General features: G+C 47.0%; 1 protein-coding gene across 1 annotated transcript in view; it reads right to left on the bottom strand.

The window, feature by feature from the left end:
• LOC121271134 (cyclin-dependent kinase-like 4) overlaps positions 1–23,048 on the bottom strand; it is a 100,153-nt gene that overhangs the window by 65,596 nt on the left and 11,509 nt on the right. The window lies entirely within an intron of this gene.

Below are 23,048 nucleotides of genomic sequence, written 5' to 3'. Positions count from 1 at the left end.
AGGGCCTCAGTCAGTTCGTCAGGAGTTAGCAGTTCGTCCAGGCTCTCCCGTATACTGTTTTCTAAGACCTCTGTGATAGAGGACAGGAAGGACTGGGAGGCCGTGCTGTCTGTGGGCTTCACGTCATACAATCTGGCATAAAAGCATTTGCTGATCCTCAAAATGTTGGACTGTGATGGCTTTACTGAGCTGTCTTCTTCCTTCAGGCTGCTGATCACAGAGCTCTCTCTGTGTACCTTTTGGAAGAAGAAATGTGAGCACGTCTGGTCCTGCTCCACGGAGCGGACTCTGGAAAGGAAGATGATCTTGAAGGCCTCCGAGGCAAAGAGCGAGGCTTGCTGGCTCTTCACCTCTTGGAGTTCCTCCCTGACATCGACTCCCATCGACTGCAGCTGGAGCAGATTCTGCATGTTTTTCTGGAGTCGGGACATTTCCCTCTGTTCCTTTCTAGCTTTCTGGGTACCCTTGAGGATGAAAAACCTCTTGATGTTTCCCTTGAGCGCTTCCCACCAGTGTGTCAGTAACTCAAAGTGGGGTTTCATGGTTCTCCAACCTTTGTAATCCCTCTTGAGCTCCTCAATGTTCTCTGGGGTCAGCAGTTGCACGTTTAGCTTCCATGTCCCCTTGCCAACCCTCTGGTCCTTCTCTAAGTGGCAGTCGGCCAGTAGGAGGTCAGAGAAAAACACCGGCTTGACGTTGGTGGATCTGACTGTGAATGCACTGGACACAAACAGGAAATCTATCCTGGAACGGACGGACCCGTCAGGCCACGACCAGGTGTATCTACGCTGCGCACCATCTGCAGGGTTGCTGAAGACGTCGTGCAGCTTGGCATCCTTTACTGTTTCCATCAGGGATCTGGACATAGTGTCCAATCTGCTGTCGGCCCTGCCGCATTGTCCAGCCGCATCGATGATGCAGTTGAAGTCACCGCCCAGAATGACCGGCCTGGAGGTTGCCAGCAGCAGTGGGAGCTGCTGAAAAACCTCCAGCCGCTCAGCCCCTTGTGACGGGGCATAGACGTTAATTAACCGGAGTGGAGCATTCTTGTACATTATGTCTGCTAAGAGGAGGCGCCCGCCCACCACCTCCTTAACCTGGGAGACGGTGAAGCTGCCTCCCCGCAGCAGAATACCCAGGCCGGAGGAACGAGAGTCGTTTCCTCCCGACCAGATCAATAGCCCATGGGACCACCATCGTGACCATTGCCTGTAGGAGTTGAGGTGCGGTATCACATACTCCTGCAGAAACAACAGGTCAGCTTTGACCTTGGCAAGGTGGTCCAAGGTTGCAACACATCACGAAGTAGATTTAATGCTACGCACATTTATGAATACAATCTTTAAACCCATATTAAAGCATTTAGTCTCTTACCAAACCTGTTGTTTCTGAGAGTTCCAGACCTTTGGTCTGCTCCTTCATGCCCGTGGTATGCTCAAATTGCCTCACTTTGGATGGGCTGAGGAAACTGTGCTGAACCTCCCCATTGGCAGTGTTCTGCTCGGGTGGCATCTGGGGGTCTGTGCAGAGAGCGGGGTTTGAAATGACCTCTGTTGGAGAAGCTTCTCCAAACCTCTCCCCCTCTGGGGCGTTGCTGCTCCCGGCTTCCCGGAGCTGGGGTGCGCTGTGCGCCTCACTGCTCCCAGATTCCTGGGGCTGTGGTACACTGGCCTCTTCGGGTTGTGGGCAAAGTTGGGGTGCCCTGGTCTCCTCATTGTCTCCAATGTTCTGGAGCTCGGGTGTCTCGTCCTCCAACTCCCTAGCGTTTTGCCGCTTCTTCTGTCGCTGCCGACCTGGCTGCTGCTCTTGTTATCCATGTCGGATGGGAGACGCCTCTTGCCTCTTGTCTGGGAAATGGCTTGGTTCCTTCTTAGCCCCTTCTTACTTTTGGCTCTCTTCACCAGCTGCCACTCCCCCTGCTGCTTTTCCACTGCTGCCTCCTCCTCTCCGTTGATTCGCTCTCCTGAGGAGTGGGAGGTTCAGGGGGCAGTGTCGTTGATTGGCTGTCTGTTGCCCCAATATTTTCCTCCACCTTATCTCTCTCTGTGTCCTCCTTTGTGCCGTTGTTCTCCCTGGGGGCCTTGGTGGTTGGAGTGACACGAGGCATTTCTTCTGCTTCCCCCTCGTTGGCTTTGGCTGCCTGTGCATAAGTACGGCAACGTTTGGGGCAGGTCCTGTAGAGGTGATTTGCCTCGCCACACAGGTTGCAGCACTTAGCCTGTTTACAATCTTTTGTCTGGTGCCCTTCCTGTTTGCAGTTCTTGCAGAGGATGGCGCTGCAGTTGGACGCCTCGTGACCAGCCATGCAGCATTAGCGACAAAGTTTGGGCTGCCCAGCGTAGACAAGGTAGCCACTGCTTCCCCTGATAGCGAATCTGGAAGGAGGGTGGAAGATGGCTCCCTTGCCATCAGTCTTAAGAATGACCTTAACCTGACGTTTACATGTCCAGATCCACAAATCGTCTCTAACCACGGTGCAGCTCCCAACCTTATCGAAGTACCTAGTGAGGAAGATGACCACATCGGCGACAGGGACGAAGGGGTTGTAAAGATGCACCGTCACTACCCGGTCTCGTTGCAACCAGAGCAAAGAGCGGCTCCGCCGTCAGGATCTTCATCTCTGGCAGGTCTTTCTTCTCCTCAAACACCTTCAGGAGCTAAAAGCCCACTAAAATAGTAGTCTAATAGTAAGCTTGCCTTCACAAAGAAAACATTGTTCAATCTTTTCTTCAAACATAAGACAGCCCCACCACAGCAGGGCCACAAAAAATTAAACTAAACTCTGAATGCTCCTCTCCACGGAAATCTTTAGTAAAAGGCTTTTTTTTTCTGCAAAAATATACTTTATTCATAAATCTTCAACATTTCAAACCATTTCAAAATCACCATCACAAAAATACAATCAGGTTCAACTTTTACAACATGAATCACAAGGTGTATCAGTACAAACAATGAATTATACAACCATTGGCAGACATTCATTTTGAGCTGTATATCCCGAGGGGCTCTTTACAGTTCCCAGCCCCTCGGTGCACTATGGCAGAAAGGTCTTAGGCAGCGACCCTTCCCCATTGCGCCTTTGCGGCGGCTGCCCCAAGCTTAACTGTGTCCCTCAGCACATAGTCCTGGACCTTGGAATATGCCAGTCTGCAACACTCGGTCGGGGACAACTCTTTGCGCTGGAAGACCAACAAGTTTCGGGCAGACTAAAGAGCGTCTTTTACCGAATTGATGATCCTCCAGCTGCAGTTGATGTTTGTCTCGGTGCGTGTCCCTGGGAACAGCCCACAGAGCACAGAGTCCTGTGTCACAGAACTGCTCGGGATGAACCTCGACTGAAACCACTGCATCTCTCTCCAGATCTTCTTTGCAAAGGCACAATCTACAAAGAGGTGAACAACGGTCTCTTCCCCACCACAGCCACCTCGAGGGCAACATGCAGAGGGGGTGAGACTCCTGGCGTGTAGGAAGGATCTGACAGGGAGGGCTTTTCTCACCACCAGCCAAGCTACGTCTTGGTGCTTGTTGGAAAGTTCTGGCGATCAGGCATTTTGCCAAATGACTTTGTCAGTCTGCTCAGGGAATCATCCCACCGTGTCCACCCTCTCCTTTTCCCTCAGGGCCTTTAAGACATTACATGCCGACCACTGCCTGATGGACTTGTGGTCAAAGGTGTTTCTCCGCATAAATTTTTCCACGAGGGACTGGTGGTACGGCACGGTCCAACTAATTGGAGCGTTCCGCGGCAGCGTGGCCAGACCCATCCTTCGTAACACTGGGGACAGGTAGAACCTCAGCATCTCCAGCAGGTCTTTCTTCTCCTCAAACACCTTCAGGAGCTAAAAGCCCACTAAAATAGTAGTCTAATAGTAAGCTTGCCTTCACAAAGAAAACATTGTTCAATCTTTTCTTCAAACATAAGACAGCCCCACCACAGCAGGGCCACAAAAAATTAAACTAAACTCTGAATGCTCCTCTCCACGGAAATCTTTAGCAAAAGGCTTTTTGTTTTTTGCAGAAATATACTTTATTCATAAATCTTCAACAACATTTCGAATTATTTCAAAATCACCAATACAAAAATACAATCAGGTTCAACTTTTACAACATGAATCACAAGGTGTATCAGTACAGACCATGAATATTACAATCATTGGCAGACATTCATTTTGAGCTGTACATCCGAGAGGCTCTACACAGTTCCCAGCCCCTCGGTGCATTATGGCAGAAAGGTCTTAGGCAGCGACCCTTCCCCATTGCGCCTTTGTGGCGGCTGCCCCAAGCTTTAGTGCGTCTCTCAGCACATAGTCCTGGACCTTGGAATGTGCCAGTCTGCAACACTCGGTCGGGGACAACTCTTTGCGCTGGAAGACCAACAAGTTTCGGGCAGACCAAAGAGCGTCTTTCACCGAGTTGATGATCCTCCAGCTGCAGTTGATGTTTGTCTCGGTGTGTGTCCATGGGAACAGCCCCTAGAGCACAGAGTCCTGTGTCACAGAACTGCTCGGGACGAACCTCGACAGAAACCACTGCATCTTTCTCCAGACTTTCTTTGCTAAGGCACAATCTACAAGGAGGTGAACAATGGTCTCTTCCCTACCACAGCCACCTCGAGGGCAACGTACCGAGGGGCTGAGACTCCTGGCATGTAGGAAGGAAATCTTTAGTGAAAGGCTTTTATTTTTTACAAAAATATACTTTATTCATAAATCTTCAAAAACATTTCGAACCATTTCAAAATCACCATTACAAAAATACAATCAGGTTCAACTTTTACAACATGAATCACAAGCTGTATCAGTATAGGCCATGAATATTACAATCATTGGCAGACATTCATTTTAAGCTGTACAGCCTGAGGGGCTCTAAACAGTTCGCAGCCCCATGGTGAACTGTGGCAGAAAGGTCTTAGGCAGCGACCCTATCATGAAGGTTTTTTGTAATGTTTCCTCTTAACAGAGGAGACCAAAACAAGTCAGCAATAAATTCTGCAGAGGGATCTCATTCAAACATACAAATTCTTACAAAGATCGACAGGGCAGAGGCAGGAAGGATGTTTCCGTTGGCTAGGGGATCTAGAACCAGAGGACACAGTCTCAGAATAAGGGGCAGGTCCTTTAGGATTGAGATGAGAAGGAATTTCTTCACTCAGAGGATGGTTAATCTTTGCAATTCTCAACCCCAGAGGGCTGTGGAGGCTCAGTCATTGAATATATTCAAGACTGAGATCAATAGAGTTCTGCTGTTATGACGTGGCAGGTGATGTGTGCCAGGCAGATCAAATCCATGAGGGAAACTTGGCCACGCTATCACAATGGTTTTGCAATTTGTATTTAGTAAGAGATGTGTGCATTGAATTCAGAAGTAATGTGTCCACTAAGACCTTTAGAGACTTTAAAAATTAAATTAAAATATTTATTGACAAAAAAGATTTCAAGCACATGCATAAGATTACAGTTATTTAATACTACAACAAATCCTAAAATTCTTGATTAACCTAACACTTAACTACACACCCCCTTTTAAGGCAACAGTCCAAAATAGATTTTAAATTTAAAAAGCAAGCCAACAAGTTACCACAACCCCCACTCGACAGATGAATTCCAAAGGCTTTTCTCCAACTTTAGTTACTGGACATAGCAGACTTTTGAAAACATGGCTGGAGGCTTTCCCAAGGCTGTTTCACACACTCCCCTAACATAGCCTTTCATTCTCCTTTATATATGTTTCTCTCTCTTTAAGCTGTAAATTCCATTGTTCCACATATCTTTGCAAATTTACTTTTCCCATAATATAAAAATCTTTCATGTTGCCAATATGACCTGTTTCCTTTTGGGAAAAATAAACATACTGCTTGGCCTTGCTTATCTTACCAGTTGTAAATATCCTACCATCCCTTTGAAATCCAAATAACACCTTCACTTATCAAAAATGCAAATTTCTTTCACACCTTATGTGCTAAGATCTCATCCATGTTTACTCATTGGCATTTCAAGTACCCTTCTACACCTAACTCCTTTTGATAATTTCAAGCTTGCAGTCTAGCTGACTCCAATTCAATTAAATCACACAAAGACAGAATCATCCTTACTCACTCCTATCAATCTACTTTACAATAAATCACAATAATAATGAAAAATTATTACAGTTTTGTGACACTGCATATTAAAAACATCACGGGATATGGGGCTAGTACAGAAAAATGGTGTTGAAGTAGAAAATCAGCCACGATCTCATTGAATGGCGGAGCGGGCTTGAAGGTCTGAATGGTCTACTCCTGCTCTTATTTTTTATGTTCTTAATCAATAGGGATTTCAGAAGAAACCTCTTTACCCAAGAAATGGTGAGAATATGGAACTAGGAATAGTTGATCAGCAATCAAGAGGAAGCTAAATAAGTACATGAGAAAGAAAGAGATATGCTGACAGAGGTAAATAAAAAATGGAGGGAGGAGGTTTGCATGACCAGTTGAGCCAAATGGCAGGTTTTCACACCATATTTTCCCGAGCCCGCCTCATTATATAATTACTCCCATGAAACACTCCGTTTCCATGGCGGGCAGGGTCTCACACCGGCTGCCATCTTTGAAAGGCAGCCATCAGTAAAGCGCACATTGCCACCACTGCTGCCTGGCAGACATGGCCTGCAACAGTAAAAAGACTGCAGCCCCCCACTTCAACGACAGGTCCCTCGGGTTACTGCTGGATGCCATGGAGGCCCGCCAGGATGTGCTCTACCCCTGCTCTGGCTGCAGGATGGGTAGCAATGTCACCAGCCTAGCTTGGGAGTGGTGGCAGGAGTGGTCAGCACCAACACCCTTCAGAGGAGGACAGCCACCCAGTGCCACAAAAGAATGAATAATCTCCTCTGTTCCGCCAGGTTAAGTCACTCTTTTCATCACTCCCAACTCACAAACCCATCACACACCCACAGGGCCCTCATCACTGTCAGTACAAGGGACATCACCATTCACTCTTTCACACACCATCAATGTCCTCATCCCATCCATGGGACCACTCACCACCCACACAGGCCAGGCATACTTATCCTCTGGCCCGGCAAGCGTCCTGATACACTCTCCCCATCTCTATCCATGCAGGACAAACTGGCTCACAGCAGCAGGAAAAGGTCGCAGACAGCTGGAGGGATGCTGGAATTTAAAGTTCTGTCAGAATTTGAAAACAGCCATCCAGCGGGCCGGCTCTGAACAGGACTGGTCCTGTACGGACGATGAGGTCAATGCTGCTCTACCAAATGAGGATCTAGCATTGCAACATCCATCAGATAACCATGCCGTGAGTGATGTGTCCTCTTTCACAGGCCACTGCCATGCACTTGTTATCTCCCCTTCCTTCGTAGTCACATCTGGGAAGCTGCAGAGTTCACAATCCAAAGCCTCCAAGCAAGCTCCGGAGAAACCTCTGAAGAGGAATCTGAAGGCACCCTCCCTGAAGTCCCATGAGAGTGCTCACCCACACCCTCCACCAGCGCAGACACACACACCTCGGTAGGACCTAGCTTTAGAATAGCCCCGAGACCACAATCTGGTGAGCACATTGCACTTTCCGATCCACAGCAGGCAGAGGCAGGGACTTCCCAGGTCCCCAGCACTCGGAGGATTACTGGAGGCCAGAACGTTGCTGAGTCCGAGTCAGATGACGAGCCTCTGGACTCGGTCATAGCACAGTGGCTGGAGCTGCAAAGGGAAGCTAGGGAACATCAGGAAGGGATGACCGCTGCACTCCTCAGATTGCAAGGCAATATGGAGGAGTCCATCTGTCTACAGGCTGAGGTGATAGCGCTGGCATTGCAACGCACTGAGGTCAACACTGGCAGGATGGCGGCCACCACGGAGACCTTGGTCCAGGACATCACTCCTGCACTGCTGCACGGGCTTAACACCATCGCTGATGCCACAGTTGGCCTCCATCAATGTGTACACAAGAGGGGTGCTGGGCAGCTCGATCTCACTCCAGCTACCCCTTCCACTCACAGAGTCAGCCACAGCCTCTCAGGCACCCATAGGGAGGGGGATCTGCAGGTGCACGCTCTGGGGCCATCTGGTGACTCTGGGAGTGACTGTCCCATCTGACTCCCCTCTTCCTGTGGCCTCCGCAGATCCAGCTTCACAGGCCGAGGAGGGTGCCACTGCCACACAGCAGGATCCCAAAAGTAGGCCGTGGCCCTCCAAGTCTCAGCCCTCCAGAGAACGCCCACCACAGTCATCACAGACAGGGCGTAACAATCAGCAGGCTGCCTCCAGCTCCGCTGTGGATATCCAGGGAGCACCAAGAACATAGTGGCAGGGTTACAACAGTTAAGGAGAATTAGTTGCACAGCCTAGGCACGGGTGTTAATCATTTGTACGTAATATTCACTATTGTCAATAAATTCCCAAGAATGACTCCTTGTTCTGATGAGCAGTGTTCTTGTCACTCAGATGTGAAACCTTTCTGCACAAGATAAAGGCAGGTGTCTCAGTCCAGGGCCTCATCCCTGTGTGACCTTCAGACCACAGTGATGGTCCAGCCTCACATTCCCTGGAAACATTACTGATGCCTGCACCTCAGCAGTGCTGGTCATTGCTGCCAGAATGTAGTGGGCAGGCGCCACAGAGTTCTCTCATGTGCTCTGCGTGCTCTCAGCACCTTTAAGGTTAGGTTGGCCCCCATCAAACCATCATCTGCGACTAGTGATGCTCTGCACCAGCTCCTGCAGGGCTGAGGTGCTGAAGGCAGACACAGCATTAGATGCTTCTAAAGTTTCATGGCTGTGTCTCTGAGATGGCCCTGATCATGGAGCGCAAACGAGCTGCCCTCAGCCAGACAGGAGTCAGATATTCTCAGAGGCTATGTGAAGATCTATGGAGTGTCCTCATTGCATGTTGTCATCATCCTCCTGCGATCGAACGACTATTAAGGCCTCCACTGCATCTCTATGATAGGAGCATTCTCTCAGAGAGTATTGGTGCTGAGATAAGCCAGATTGGGGTCAAATGTTCATAACTGTGATGTGAGGATCTATGGGTCACCTCACTGCATGTCATCATCATCCTCCACAAATCTGGCAGCTATGAGGACCTCCCGAGTGAGCCTGCCTTGTCTAGCCAGTGCAAAAGCCTCATCCCTGTCATCACCAAGGACCCCCTCATTTTCATCCCCATCAGCGTCCTCAATGGAGGAGACATGCAGCTTCTCCATCTCCTCCTCAGCCAGCTCCTCTTCCTGTTGCAGCGCCAAGTTGTAAAGGATGCAGCAGACAATGACGGTGCATGACATCCTCTGCAGACTGTATTGCAGGTCCAGCTTCACCAGACCAGTCCAGGTACCAGAACCGCATCTTTAGCATCCCAGCATCCCAATGGTCTGTTCCACCAAGTTGTGAGCTGCTGCATGACCCTCATTATAGAGTTGCTCTGCTGCAGTCTGAGGCCGCCACACAGATGTCATCAGCCACAGCCTCTGGGGGGGGGGGGGGGGGGGGGGGGGGGGTAAGGTATGGAGCACTTGGTGGCCCTTTGGTGCCTCCACGATGCATGGGCGAGTAGGCTAGGAGCCTGAACCGAATTATATCAATGTGACTGCGCCTGGTCTGTCTCAGTTGCAGAGGCATGGTCAGTTTATGCAGGTGTCCCTGATGCGTAGCCATTTCCCTCACTTACCCTGCTCCCCCACCTCGATTGCCTGTGCACAGGATGCAGCGCCAGGGCAGCAGTTGAACGCGGCCCCCACCCCCCCCACCTCCTCAGCAGTCGCCTCCGAGGCTGGCCAGCATTTGTCCCCAGACACCTCCACCACTCAGCAGTCACCTTCAGGGGATGGCATCAGTTTCACCTGCCCCCCCCCACCCCCCGCCCCCCCCACCCCCGGCGCCCCTGAGGCCTGTAAACAACGGGCGAGCTGTGGTGAACACTGCTGCTGACTCACCTCAGTTCCCACCAAGTGAAGGCCACCAAGTGCACGTTGCCTGCGTGCTGTTGTGAAACACGTCGGCGGTTTCCAACAGCCTGGGCGGGATAGCCACTTAATTATATGCTAATGTATTACAATTAGCCCCCCGTCGACTGATGGCAGGAAACGCGACCCGCCATTGGCAGGCTGAGCGGAAGATCGCAACCTACCTTGACACCTTCGTGAAGTGGGTCCCACCATATATTTTCGGCTCACACCACCCATTACGCCCACTGCCAGCGGGCTCAGAAAATTCCGCCCTCAGTGTTTGAATACCGAGGGTCTACACACAGCTTGATGCAACCACACACAAAGGTCGCCATCAGGATGAGGACGATGTTGGGCACATTTTTTTCCTCCTTTATCTAGAGGCTTGTACAACATGTCCCTGTGTAAACGATCCATTTTCGACCTCCAGATAAAGCAAAAGATGGCTCAGGTGATTGCCACTGCGCAGGAGTGAGGAATGGGCCAGGCCTGCGTACAGGTGCAATACCAAGAGTGCCTCACACCTGATGACCAGGTTCCTACCCACAATGGAGAGGGCACGTCACTCCCACATGCCCAGTTTTATTTTCACCAGAGCCACTTGCTCCTTCCAGTTTCTAACACATGCCCCGGTCCCTCTGAACCATATCCCCAGCATCTTCAGGCCATCTGACCTGACGGTGAAGGGGACAAAGAACATGGCCTCGCTGTTCCCACGATTTACCTTGGCTCCAGTTCAAACTGGTCGCAGATGTTTATCAGTCTGCGCACCGACAGGGGTTCCGAAGCAGAAGACGGTGATATCGTCCATGTACAGGGAGACTTTGACCTGAGTGCCTCCACTACCCGGGAATGTCATTCCTCTTATGCCCGGATCCTTCCTGATGGACTCAGCAAAGGGTTCTATGCAAGACACAAACAGGACAGGGGACAGAGGGCAGCCCTGCCTGACTCCAGATTTAATAGGAAAGCTTTCTGATTCCCACCCATTGATTGAAACTGCGCTACTGATGTTAGTGTAGAGCAGTTGGATCCAGTTGTGGATTCCCTCCCCAAACCCCATTTTGGACAGCACATCCACCATGTAGGTGCGCAATACTCCAAAGGCCTTCTCCTAGTCCAGGCTGATGAGGCAGGTGTCCAAACCCCTGTCCCATACATAGGCAATTGTATCTCTGAGTAGCGCGAAGCTCTCAGAGATCTTCCTGCCGGGTACAGCGCAGGTCTGGTAAGGGTATATCACCAACTCCAGAGCAGACCTGACCTGACTGGCGATGACCTTGGACAGAATCTTATACTCCACATTCAACAGTGAAATGGGTCGCCAATTTCTAATTTCCTCCCTTTCCCTGATCCACTTGTAGATGAGGGTGATGATGCCTCTCCTCGTAGATTCTGACATGCTGCCAGCCAGGAGCATACTCTCATTCACTTCTAGCAGGTCTGGGCCGATCCAGTCCTGCAGAGCCGAATACAACTCAGCCGGTAACCATCTCCGTCTCATTTCCCGTGCCTCTGCCCCCACACCTTCCTCTCACACCCAGAACCATGATTGGGTCCCCCTTGACCTCACTTTTCACCCCACTAGTCTCCGCATTCAAAGGATCATCCTCCACCGTTTCCGCCAACTCCAGCATGATGCCACCACCAAACACATCTTCCCTTCACCCTCCCCTGTCGGCATTGCGTAGGGGCCATTCCCTCCAAGACACCCTAGTCCACTCCTCCATCACCCCCAACACCTCAACCCCCTCCCACAGCACCTTCCCATGCAATCTTAGTAGCTACAACACCTGCCCCTTTACCTCCCTCCCCCTTCCCCACCTTACGAGGGCCCAAACACTCCTTTCAAGTACTTTCCTCAATTTGATCTACTGCATTTGCTGCTCCCAATGTGGTCTCCTCTACATTGGACAGACCAAACACAGACTGGGTGACCACTTTGTGGAACATCTTCGGTCTGTCTACAAGCAAGACCTAGGCCTTCCTGTCGCTTGCAATTTCAACACACCATCCTGCTCTCATACCCACATGTCTGTCCTTGGCCTGCTGAAATGTTCCAGTGAAGCTCAACGCAAACTGTAGCAACAGCACCTCATCCTCTGATTAGGCACTTTACAGCCTTCCGGACTTAACATTGAGTTAAACAACTTCAGACCATGAACTCTCTCCTCCATCCTCACCCCTTATGATCCCCCCTCCCCGTTTTTTCTTATTCATTTTAATTTTTATTCATTTATTTTCCCACTTATTTTCATTATTATTATTTTTTAAATTTATTTCATTTTTATTCATTGTTTTATCCCCAGCTTTTAGCCTTTTCGATCCTTTTTCTCACCACCATCCCCTCCCTTCACACCAACCCCACGAGGGCCATCGGTCACTTTCCAGAGTGCTTACCCTGGTCCTGCCATTATCACATTGGCACCTCCTTTAGCCAGAACCCCCACTATTAACAACCCTTTGACCTTTTGTTTATGACATCTTCCGCAATCTCTCTTTTGCCTTTAGCTATCACTGGCCTTCTATTCAGCTTCACCTGTTCCACAGCATCCCCCCCTTAAACAGTATATATTTCACCACATTTCTACTTCCCTTTAGCTCTGAAGAAGAGTCATACAGTCTCAAAACGTTAACTTTGTCTTTCTCTCCACAAATGCTGTCAGGCCTGCTGAGTTTTTCCAGCATTTTTTGTTTTTGTTTCAGATTTCCAGCATCCACAGTATTTTGCCTTTATATCAGATGGTAAGCAGTCACTTCCGGGAGTTTTACTCTTCTCGAAGGACTCAAGGGCCTTAGTCAGTTTGTCAGGAGTTAGTGGTTTGTCCAGACTCTCCCGTGTACTGTCGTCTAAGACCTCTGTGATAGAGGACAGGAAGGACTGGGAGGCCGAGCTGTCTGTGGGCTTCACGTCATACAATCCGGCATAAAAAGATTTGCTGATCCTCAAAATATCGGACTGTGATGACTTCACTGAGCCATCTTCTTCCTTCAGTCTATTAATCAGAGCTCTCTCTGTGTACATTTTGGAAGAAGAAACGTCTCCTCCTACTCCACTGAGCGGATTCTGGACTGGAAGATGATCTTGGAGGCTTCTGAGGCAAAGAGCGAGGTTTGCTGGCTCTTCACTTCATGGAGTTCCTCCTTGACATCGACCCCTATCGACTGCAGCCGGAGCAGGTTCTGCATGTTTTTCTGGAGTCGGGACATTTCCCTCTGTTCCTTTCTAGCCTTCTGAACACCTTTGAGGATGAAAAAATTCTTGATGTTCTCCTTGATCACTTCCCACCAGTGTGTCAGAGACTCAAAGAGGGGTTTCACAGTCCGACATTTTGATGATCAGCAAACCTTTTTATGCCGGATTGTATGACGTGAAGCCCACAGACAGCACGGCCTCCCAGTCCTTCCTGTCCTCTATCACGGAGGTCTTAGACGACTGTACACAGGAGAGGGGTTTCACAGCTCTCCAACCTTTGTAATCCCTCGAGCTCCTCAATGTTCTCTGGGGTCAGCATTTGCACATTCAGCTTCCATGCCCCCCTGCCAACCCTCTGGTCTTCCTCTATGTGACAGTCAGCCAGTAGGAGGCAGTAGTCAGAGAAGAACACCAGTTTGACATTGGTGGATCTGACTGTGAACGCAAGGGACACAAACAGGAAGTCTATCCTGGAACACAAACAGGAAGTCTATCCTGGAACAGCTGGACCCGTCTGGCCATGACCAGGTGTATCTATGCTGCACTCCATCTGCAGGTTGCTAAGGATGTCATGGTGACAGAGAACATGGTGACAGTGAAAAAGGTAATTGAGGAACACTGTGATGGGAACACAGTGGCGGGGAACATGGTGACGGTGAAAACAGTGATGGGGGACACAGTGACGATTAACATGTTAATTGGGGAACACTGTGGCGGGGAACATGGTGACAGGGAATACAGTAATTGTGGAACACGGTGACAGTGAACATGGTAATTGTGGAACACGGTGATGGGGATCACAATGAGGGGGAATACGATGAGTGTTATCCCTTACTGTTTCTATCAGGAGTCTGGACGTGGCGTCCAGTCCGGTGTCAGCCTGCCGGATCGTCCAGCTGCGATGATGCAGTTGAAGTCACCGCCCAGAACGACTGGCCTGGAAGTCGCCAGTAGCAGCAGGAACCTCTGAAGGATCACGAGCCGCTCGCTGTTTTGAGCCAGGGCATACACTATAATTAACCGGAGCGGAGCATTCTTGTATAATATATGTCTGCTGTGGGGAGGCGCCCGCCCACCAACCCTTAACATCGGAGATGAAGCTGCCTCCTTGCAGCAGAATACCCAGGCCGGAGGAACATGAGTAGTTTCCTCCCGACCAGATCAATAGGCCATGGGACCACCATCATGACCATTGCCTGTAGGAGCTGAGGTGCAGTTTTGCACACTCCTGCAGAAACAGGTCAGCTTCAACCTTGGCAAGGTAATCCAAGGTCGCCACACATCACGTAGTAGATTTAATGCTACTCACATCAATGGATACAATCTTTATCCCTGTTTTTTAAAGCATTTTGTCACTTACCAGACTGTATGCTCCTGCATACCCATAGTGTTTGCAAATTGTCTCACTTTGGATGGATGAAGAAACCATCGTGAACTGCCCCATTGGAGATGTTCCACTCAGGTGGCACTGGGGGGTTCATGCAAGGAGTGAGGTTTGAATTGTTCTCTGTTGGAGAAGTCTCTCCAATCCATTCCCCCTCTGGAGCGCTGCTGCTCCCGGCTTCCCGGAGCTGGGGTGTGCTGGGCCCTTTACTGCTTCCACTTCCTGGGGGCTGGGGTGTACTGGTCTCTTCAAGTTGTGGGCGAAGTTGGAATGCACTGGTCTCCTCATTGTCTCCAATATTCTGGAGCTCGGGTGCCTCCTCCTCCAACTCCCTAAAGCCTTGCTGCTTCTTCTGTTGGTGCCGCCCTTGCCCTTCTTTGTCCAAAGAGCAGCAGCCCTCATCATCCGTGTCAGATGGGAGACACTTCCTGCCACTCATCTGGGAAGTGGCTTGGTCCCTTCTTAGCCCCTTCTTCTTTTTGGTCTTTTTCACCAGCTGCCATTCCCCCAGTTGATTGTCTGCTGGTTTCTCCTCCACTGATTTGTTCTGCTGAGGAGTGGGAGTTCAGGGGTCAGTGCAGTTGTTTGGCCCTCTGCTGCCTCAATGATTCCCTTTGTCTTGTCTCTCTCTGTGTTCTCCTTTGTCTCATTGTGCTCACTGGAGGCCTTGGTGGGTGGAGGTTTGCACGTGTCCTTGGTGGTAGAGACACTGACCATTTCATCTGCTTTCCCCTTGTTGGCTTTGGCCACCTTTACATAAGTAAGGCAGCATTTGGGGCAGGTCTTGTAGAGGTGGCCTGCCTCGCCACACAGGTTGCAGCACCTTGTCTGTTTGCATCCTTTGTCTGGTGCCTTTCCTGTTTGCAATTCTTGTAGAGGACGGTGCTGCAGTTGGTTGCCACATGACCAGATTTGCTGCATGAGCAACAAAGTTTGGGCTGCCCAGGGTAGAGAAGGTAGCCACGGCTTCCTTCAATAGTGAAGCTGGACAGAGGATGGAGGATTGCTTCATCCATCTTGAGTGTGACCTTGACCTGGCATTTGCGCGAAATCCTGATGGCGTCTTTGACCTCTGTGCAATTCCCAACCTTGTCAACATAGTTGGTGAGGAAGGTGAGCACATCGGCGACAGGAACATGGGGGTTGTAGAGATGCACAGTCACCACACGGTCCCGTTGCAACAGCAGAGTAAAGAGTGGCTCCACCATAAGGATTCTGATCTGTAGCTGGTCTCTCTTCTCCTTGAACACCTTCAGGAACTTGACGCAGGCAACAACATTCTTGAAGGTCACATCGAAGTATCCAGCACTGGGGAAGTCTTGCAGGCAGTAGATCTCCACGGCTTCAGATCCACAGGACTCCAAAAGGATTCTCTTAATGAAGAAGGCAGGTCAATGGGTGTACCTCCTTTGCTGTCTTTCACCGCCACTCTAAAGGTGTTACATAACCCCTGGTTTGGGGCTCGACTGCAGCCATTATCTGTTCAAGTTCCCAATGTTAGGCACTGAAGCCCCTTCAAAAGAGAACAAACAACCACAGGAGAGCCTCCAATACCAAAGGGCAAAAAGGCCAAAGCCTTTGCTGAAACCTCCCAGTAAAAGAAATGATACTCATAAAAACAACACTTATGCACATGCAGAAGCAACCATAATCATGGTCTCTCCCCTGCCGATTAAGTTTGACATGATCTATGCAGATAACTTAAATACTATTGCACTGTCTGACTGTCTGTAATTACCATGTTGAAATGTCTGTAATGTTTGTTGATCATGATTTAGGTGGAAAACCTGAATATGATTGCACTTTTTGCAATGGCCATTTTGAAATGTTCTTTCAGGTATTTTATGAATAAAGTATATTTTTCCAAAAAAAAAAGTGGTGAGTAACAATGAATGGTTGTTTTTTGGACTGGAAGATGGTTGAAAGTTGGGTTCCCCAGGAGCTGGTATTAGGTTTCATGATTAGGTAGAAGGCATTTCCTCAAAGTGGTCCATGAGCTAAGAATGTGTATGGTGTTTATATGTAGCCTCCTTTTTATTTACAAGTGGTTCAATTTTAAAAATAACCAGCAACAAAGCTCTAGTCTTCAACAAAATAAAGGTTACTTTATTACAAAACATTGCCATTAGTTACATAAATAAAAGCAATAATGTTACTAACTAAATTTTGAAGTGTTTTGTCACTTCTTAACAATTAAGAATACACACACAGCTATATGCTTCTGAACCCCAACTCCCTGTTTGAAAGACAGATGGTTCCTTTATTCCTTATTCTCCACCAGACGGCAATACATCCAGGACTTAGCACACCCTACTGGCAGGTTTTATATAACAACTCTTTTTAACTAAAATGCCCTTTCACAAAAAAACATAAACATTAAAAACAAATATCTCATATATATTTCCTAAAAAGCTACACTGTGTTTCCTGCCAATGCAAGATGGTTGCAAAAATGGCTCAGAATGCACAGAAAACGGATGTTGTTTAAAACTGAGCTGGTAAGCACTTCAACACGGATTGGTTTCAAAAGGCGACAATTCCTGCTGGGGAAAGGTGTTGAATGGTGTTGGCTATGTCAAAACGGCAGGCGCAGTTGTCATCTTCTCTGGAAATCTTCCCGCCACAGCTTCCAACCTTATAGTCTCCCAACCCCAGACAGCTGGCTTCTGTCGAAGGGTCATGAGGACTCGAAACGTCAACTCTTTTCTTCTCCGCCGATGCTGCCAGACCTGCTGAGTTTTTCCAGTTAATTCTGTTTTTGTTTTTGTTTTGGATTTCCAGCATCCGCAGTTTTTTTGTTTTTATATAAGCTGGCTTCTATCTCCTTCCCAAAATCCACAAACAGGACTGACCTGGTAGACCAATCATGTCAGCCTGTTCCTGCCCACAGAACTCATTTTTTCCCACCTTGACTCCGTTCTCTCTCCCCTTGTCCAGTCTCTTCCCACCTACATCCACGATTCCTCTGTTGCCCTTCGTCATATCAATGAATTCCAGTTCCCTTGCTCTAACCGCCTCTTGTTTACCATGGACCTCCATCCCCCACCAGGATGGTCTGAGGGCTCTCTGCTCCTTCCTTGAACAGAGACCTGAACAATCACCATCGATCACCACTCTCCTCCGCCTGGGTGAACTTGTCCTCTCACTGAACAACCTTGTTCCAGTCCTACTCAGGCCCCTTCCCAAACTCTTTTCTTGGTACTTCGATGACTCTTTCGATGCAGCTTAATGCTCTCGTTTGGACCTGGAAACATTTTATCAATTGTGCTTCCAATTTCCACCCCTCTATCACCTCTACATGGCCCATCTCCAACAATTCCCTTCCCTTCCTCGACCTCTCTGTCTCCATTTATGGTGATAGAACGTCCACCAATATTCATTACAAGCCCACTGATTCCCACAGCTACCTCGACTACAGCTCCTCACACCCTGCTTCCTGCAAGGACTCCATCCCATTCTCTCAGTTCCTTCGCCTCCGTCACACCTGTTCCGATGTTGCCACTTTCTAAAGCGGCGCTTCTGACATGTCTCCCTCCTTCCTTAACTGAGATTTTCCCCCCAACTGTGGTTGACCAGGCTTTCAGTCATGTCTAACCCATCTCCCACATATCCACCCTCACAGCTTCCTCTCCCTCCCAGAACCATGATAGGGTCCCCCTTGTCCTCACTTATCACCCCACCAGCCTCTGCATTCAAAGGATCATCCACTGCCATTTTCGCCAATTCCAGCATCTTCCCCTCACCCTCCCCTGTCAGCATTCCGTAGGGACACCCTGGTCCACCCCTCCATCACCCTCAACACCTTGTTGCCGGAGGTCATTGGTAACAGTTGTTGGCTTAGTACAAAGAGGAGAAGAGTCAATTCTCTCTTAACTCTAAATTCGCTTTATTCACGTCGTTAGATCATCTACATATAGCTTATACATCTGGTTAAATATAGACATGCAGTTTACAGCAGGTTATACAGTTTTATACCCAAAACTTGGATCTAAACGCACACCCACTAGGTTTTTCTGACACTCCCTGAGTGGTCACAGAATATAAAAGCAGAATATAATACCCAAAAAGGAGAGCTGACGCTGGCCAGGCATTCCGTTCTCTCTCTCTTGTGTCTCTATGTTGCTGACGTAGGTTCTTCTGCTTCTGTGGTGGTTGGTCTCTGGAGTTTTCGATGCTCTCCAGAATGTATTCACTACTTTTGGATTGCTGGAGCAGATTGTGTCTGACAAAGGCACACAGTTCACATCATGTGAATTTCAAACAGTCCTGAAAACCAGTGGGATCAAGTAGATTCTCATCTCGCTTTACCACCCACCCTCAAATGGTGAATTGGAGGGTTTTGTCCAGATATTCAAAATGGCCATATTGAAGGAGAGGATGCAATCAGATTGGAAGTTGAAGCTGAAGGACTTTTTGATGATGTATCGTAACACTCCACATTCAAAAACAGGCTTATCTCCTGCTGAACTTATGTTTGGAAGACAACCACGTACCAGAATGAATTCACTGTGTCCGATTTGAAAGGAAAGATTGGTTCAAGGCAACTTGATCAGAAAAGGTCACATGACACAAATAAACCAGCTCATGAGTTTAATCTGGATCAGTCTGTTTGGGTCCGAAATTACTGTGAGACACCAAAGTGGCCCCTGGGAAGAATCATCAAGCATCAAGGACCACTGATCTACGATGTTGAATCTCCCTGTGGAATCTGGAAGAGACACACTGACCAGGTTAGAGAAGCCAAATCCAAGGAACCAAATTTCAGGGGATCTTCAGTCACAATGGAAGATTTCTGGGAAACATCTGCTCCAGTTGGTGAAACCCGACTTGATTCAGCTGACAAACCTGTAGCCCCTGTAGCTGCAATTGTTGAACCTGAACAGCAGAATCTTCCATTTCTAAGCAAACAAACTGAGGTACCCAAGCGAACACTCCCCTCAAGACCAAAGTGAATCTGCAAACCACCTGACCAATTTGTTCCTGGCTAAAGGGGGAGGAGATGTGAGATGTTCATGTTTAATGTTAATACTGTTTTGTAAAAGGACATTTTAGCTAAAAAGAATTGTTATATAAAACCTGCCAGTAGGGGGTTTAATTCCTGGATGTATTGCCCTCTGGTGGAGAATAAGGAATAAAGGAATCTTCTGTCTTTCAAACAGGAAATTGGGGTTCAGAAGCAGATAGCTGTGTGTGTATTCTTAATTGTTAAGAATTGACAAAACACTTCACTATAATATCACAACTACACATCCATGACATAGGACCACTGCTTTTCTTGATCTATATTAATGATCTAGACTCGGGTGTACAGGATACAATTTCAAAATTTGCAGATGGCACAAAACTTGAAAGCATTGCAAACTGTGAGAAAGTTAATGATAGACTTCAAGAGGACCAAGACAGACTGGTGGAATGAATAGACATATGGCAGATGAAACTTAATGGAGATGTGTGAAAGTGATATATTTTGGTAGAAAGAACAAGGAAAGGCAATATAAAATAAAGGATACAATTCTAAAGGGGGTACAAGAGCAGAGATGCCTGGAATATACATGCATAAATCACTGAAGGTGGCAGCAAAGGTTGAGAAAGTGGTAATGAGGCATACAGGATCCTTGGCTTTAAAAATAGAGGCATAAAGTACAAAAGCAAGGAAGTTATGATGAACCTTTATAAAACACTGGCTCAACGGAAATGTTGTGTCCAATTCTGGGAATCACACTTTAGGAAGGATGCAAAGACATTTGAGAGGAAACAGAAAAGATTTATGAGAATGGTTTCAAGGATGAGGGACTTCAATTATGTGGATAGACTGGAGAAACTGAGGCTGTATTCCTGGACAGACTAGACAGGGAAAAACTGGACCCCTTGGCAGAAGGGTCAAGAACCAGAGAACACAATGGCAAAAGAACCAGAAGTGACATGAGGAAAAACATTTTTAAAGTAGTGAGCAATAAGGAACTAGAACACACTGCCTGAGAGTATGGTGGAGGCAAATTCAATCGAGGCTTTCAAATAGGAATTAAATGATTATCTGAAGAGAAAAGATTTGGCGGGCTACAGAAAAATGGCTGGGAAGTGGGGCTAGCTGAGCTGCTCTTGCAGAGAGCTGGCAATGGACACTACAGGCCAACTGACCTCCTTTTGTGTTGTAACTATTCTATGAATTTATGAAATGGTTAAAGCCAAGCAACTGATTGGGAGAGGTAGCAAAACTGGATTAATGCCTGTATGTAGCACCTTTCATGACTACCTTAAGTCTCAATGCACTTTACGGCCAACTAAGTACTTATGAAGTGTGGTCAATGTTATAATGTAGGAAACTATGGGCTAGGATTAGAATATAGGACATATGGCATCTGTTTACTCACTATATGAATTGCTTGGGGCAAGAAGAAAGCAAAAAAGAATGGTGAAAAGAAGATTATGATGGGAGGCTATCTGTAATCTAGGGATTGGCACAGAAAAACAAATCAGGCTGTTTGGAGAGACAGGGACAGGGAGACTGCCCAACTGAAACAGGGATTGACATACTTAGGGTAGTTTTTAAGACAGATTGGAGTTTGGGATAGATCAGGGTTAGAATAGTGTTTCTATTTGATTCAAACATTTTACATTATGCTTGGGAAGCAAAGGAAAATGAATTATGCAGAGAAAAGATATTAAGTGAAAACATTGAGTTAGCGTTTAAATTATATGAATTAGTTATTATACAGTTAGTCTATAAAACATTTTACCAAACCTGTTTAACTGTTCTGGTGTTATAAGTGCAGCAACCAGTTAAAAAAAAAACTTTAATTATTTCCTTTAGTTGTAATATATTGACTAATTAGGGTCTGTACATGAATATGAAATTTGGATATGAATATGAAATTTGGATTAATCTTATGTTTGCTTCTATTTCAGTTATTTAATAATATAAATAAATCCATAATCTGTGATTCACATTACTATGTAATTTAGCTACAGATTATTGTCTGATATTTGGGATGAATATCAGTCAGTAGGAAATGTGATTTTTGGCTGTCATATGCCTAGATTTCAGATTGTTTTATGAGAAAGGAATAGAAGGATCTGCTGATAGCGTGAGATGAAGAAGGGTGGTAAGGAGGCTTGTGTGGAGGATACAAACCAGCAAAACCCAAGTACTAAAGCTGAAAAGGGGAACCAGATTATGAAATGGTTAGCTGAGGCCTTCCCAAAGGGCTTGAAGACTCATCAATAACAATGGCTAGAATAGAATAGCTTTCATTTGTGCACTTCAATCAGCATGTTAAATCTTGCCTTTTGTTGTTAAACATATAAATGAACATAATAGGGATCTCCAGGGAAGGCCAAAAATCCCACCCAAAATGAAGCTGCACATGTTTGAAACTGAAATTACATCCGCTCCCAAGGGACTGAAGAGATGATGACAGTGGGGAACCCCAGTTTGGAATATTTTGCCAACTTTCTCAACAGTTTCCATGCTCAGTCATTCAGGTTCACTTTCACATTCGTCAACTTACATTGCTTTCCCTTAACTCATTTTTACTGCACACCAATGGAAAATGAAATTACCAAGCAAACGCTTGGTAAGCAAACCCCTGTAATAGGAATCTTCAAGTGAAAGTCATTCACTGAAAGCGGTTATGTTTTCCAATGGAAGAATTCTAAGCAAGCTATGGCCAAATGCCAAAGAACTTTCAAATGTGAAAAACATCATCTTTAGCTCCAGCTAGATATTTAGTACCATGAATCTGATAAAGAACAAACCATCATGGATGCCCAACTTCAGTCATTGCTTTCTATATCCACACTGCAATATTATCCATTTTACTTCCAGTTCCATACATAACATTTCTCCCACTTGGGACATCAGACGCCAAACTCATTAACATTTTTATAATTGGACCTTGAATCAAAATAATTGAGTATTCCTTTCTATTATAGAATGCCAGCATGGAATTTCCTCCAAAAGGAGAAAATAGTGAATACTGACAGAAAATTCTAAACACTATTTTAAAAATAGACCTATCAGCAGGGAACAAATGCTAATCATTGTCTTGGAGACTCAAGAAAGATTGGTAACCTATGGAAGTTGACCAAGTTGGTAGTGCAGTGTGGAAGTCTATGCACTTGAATGATGAGCAGGATTTGCTGTGATTAAGCTCAGTGAAAGAATCAATTAAGTCTTCCACAATGCATTTTTTTGTGACAGCCAATCTTGCTCACTTAGTTGCACAGTGAACCAATTAAAGAATTTTCCCATCTCCATAAGTTGCCACAAGGTCAGTGCTACTGAGCAGCAAATTGCCTCTATTTTTCTGAGGAGTTAATTTGCCTTTTACAGAACTTGATTGGTTTGTAACAAAAGAGTTACAGATAAAAGCAAAAAACTGCGGATGCTGGAAATCCAAAACAAAAATAAAAATACCTGGAAAAACTCAGCAGGTCTGACATCTGTGGAGAGGAACACAGCTAATGTTTCAAGTCCAAATGACTCTTCAACAGAATTAAGGAAAAATAGAAAGAGGTGATATATAAGCTGG

The sequence above is a fragment of the Carcharodon carcharias genome, chromosome 2 (genome assembly GCF_017639515.1).
Source record: "Carcharodon carcharias isolate sCarCar2 chromosome 2, sCarCar2.pri, whole genome shotgun sequence".
NCBI classification, from domain to species: domain Eukaryota; kingdom Metazoa; phylum Chordata; class Chondrichthyes; order Lamniformes; family Lamnidae; genus Carcharodon; species Carcharodon carcharias.
The sequence above is the reverse complement of the archived record's forward strand: the minus strand, read 5'-3'. Positions and strand labels throughout refer to the sequence as shown.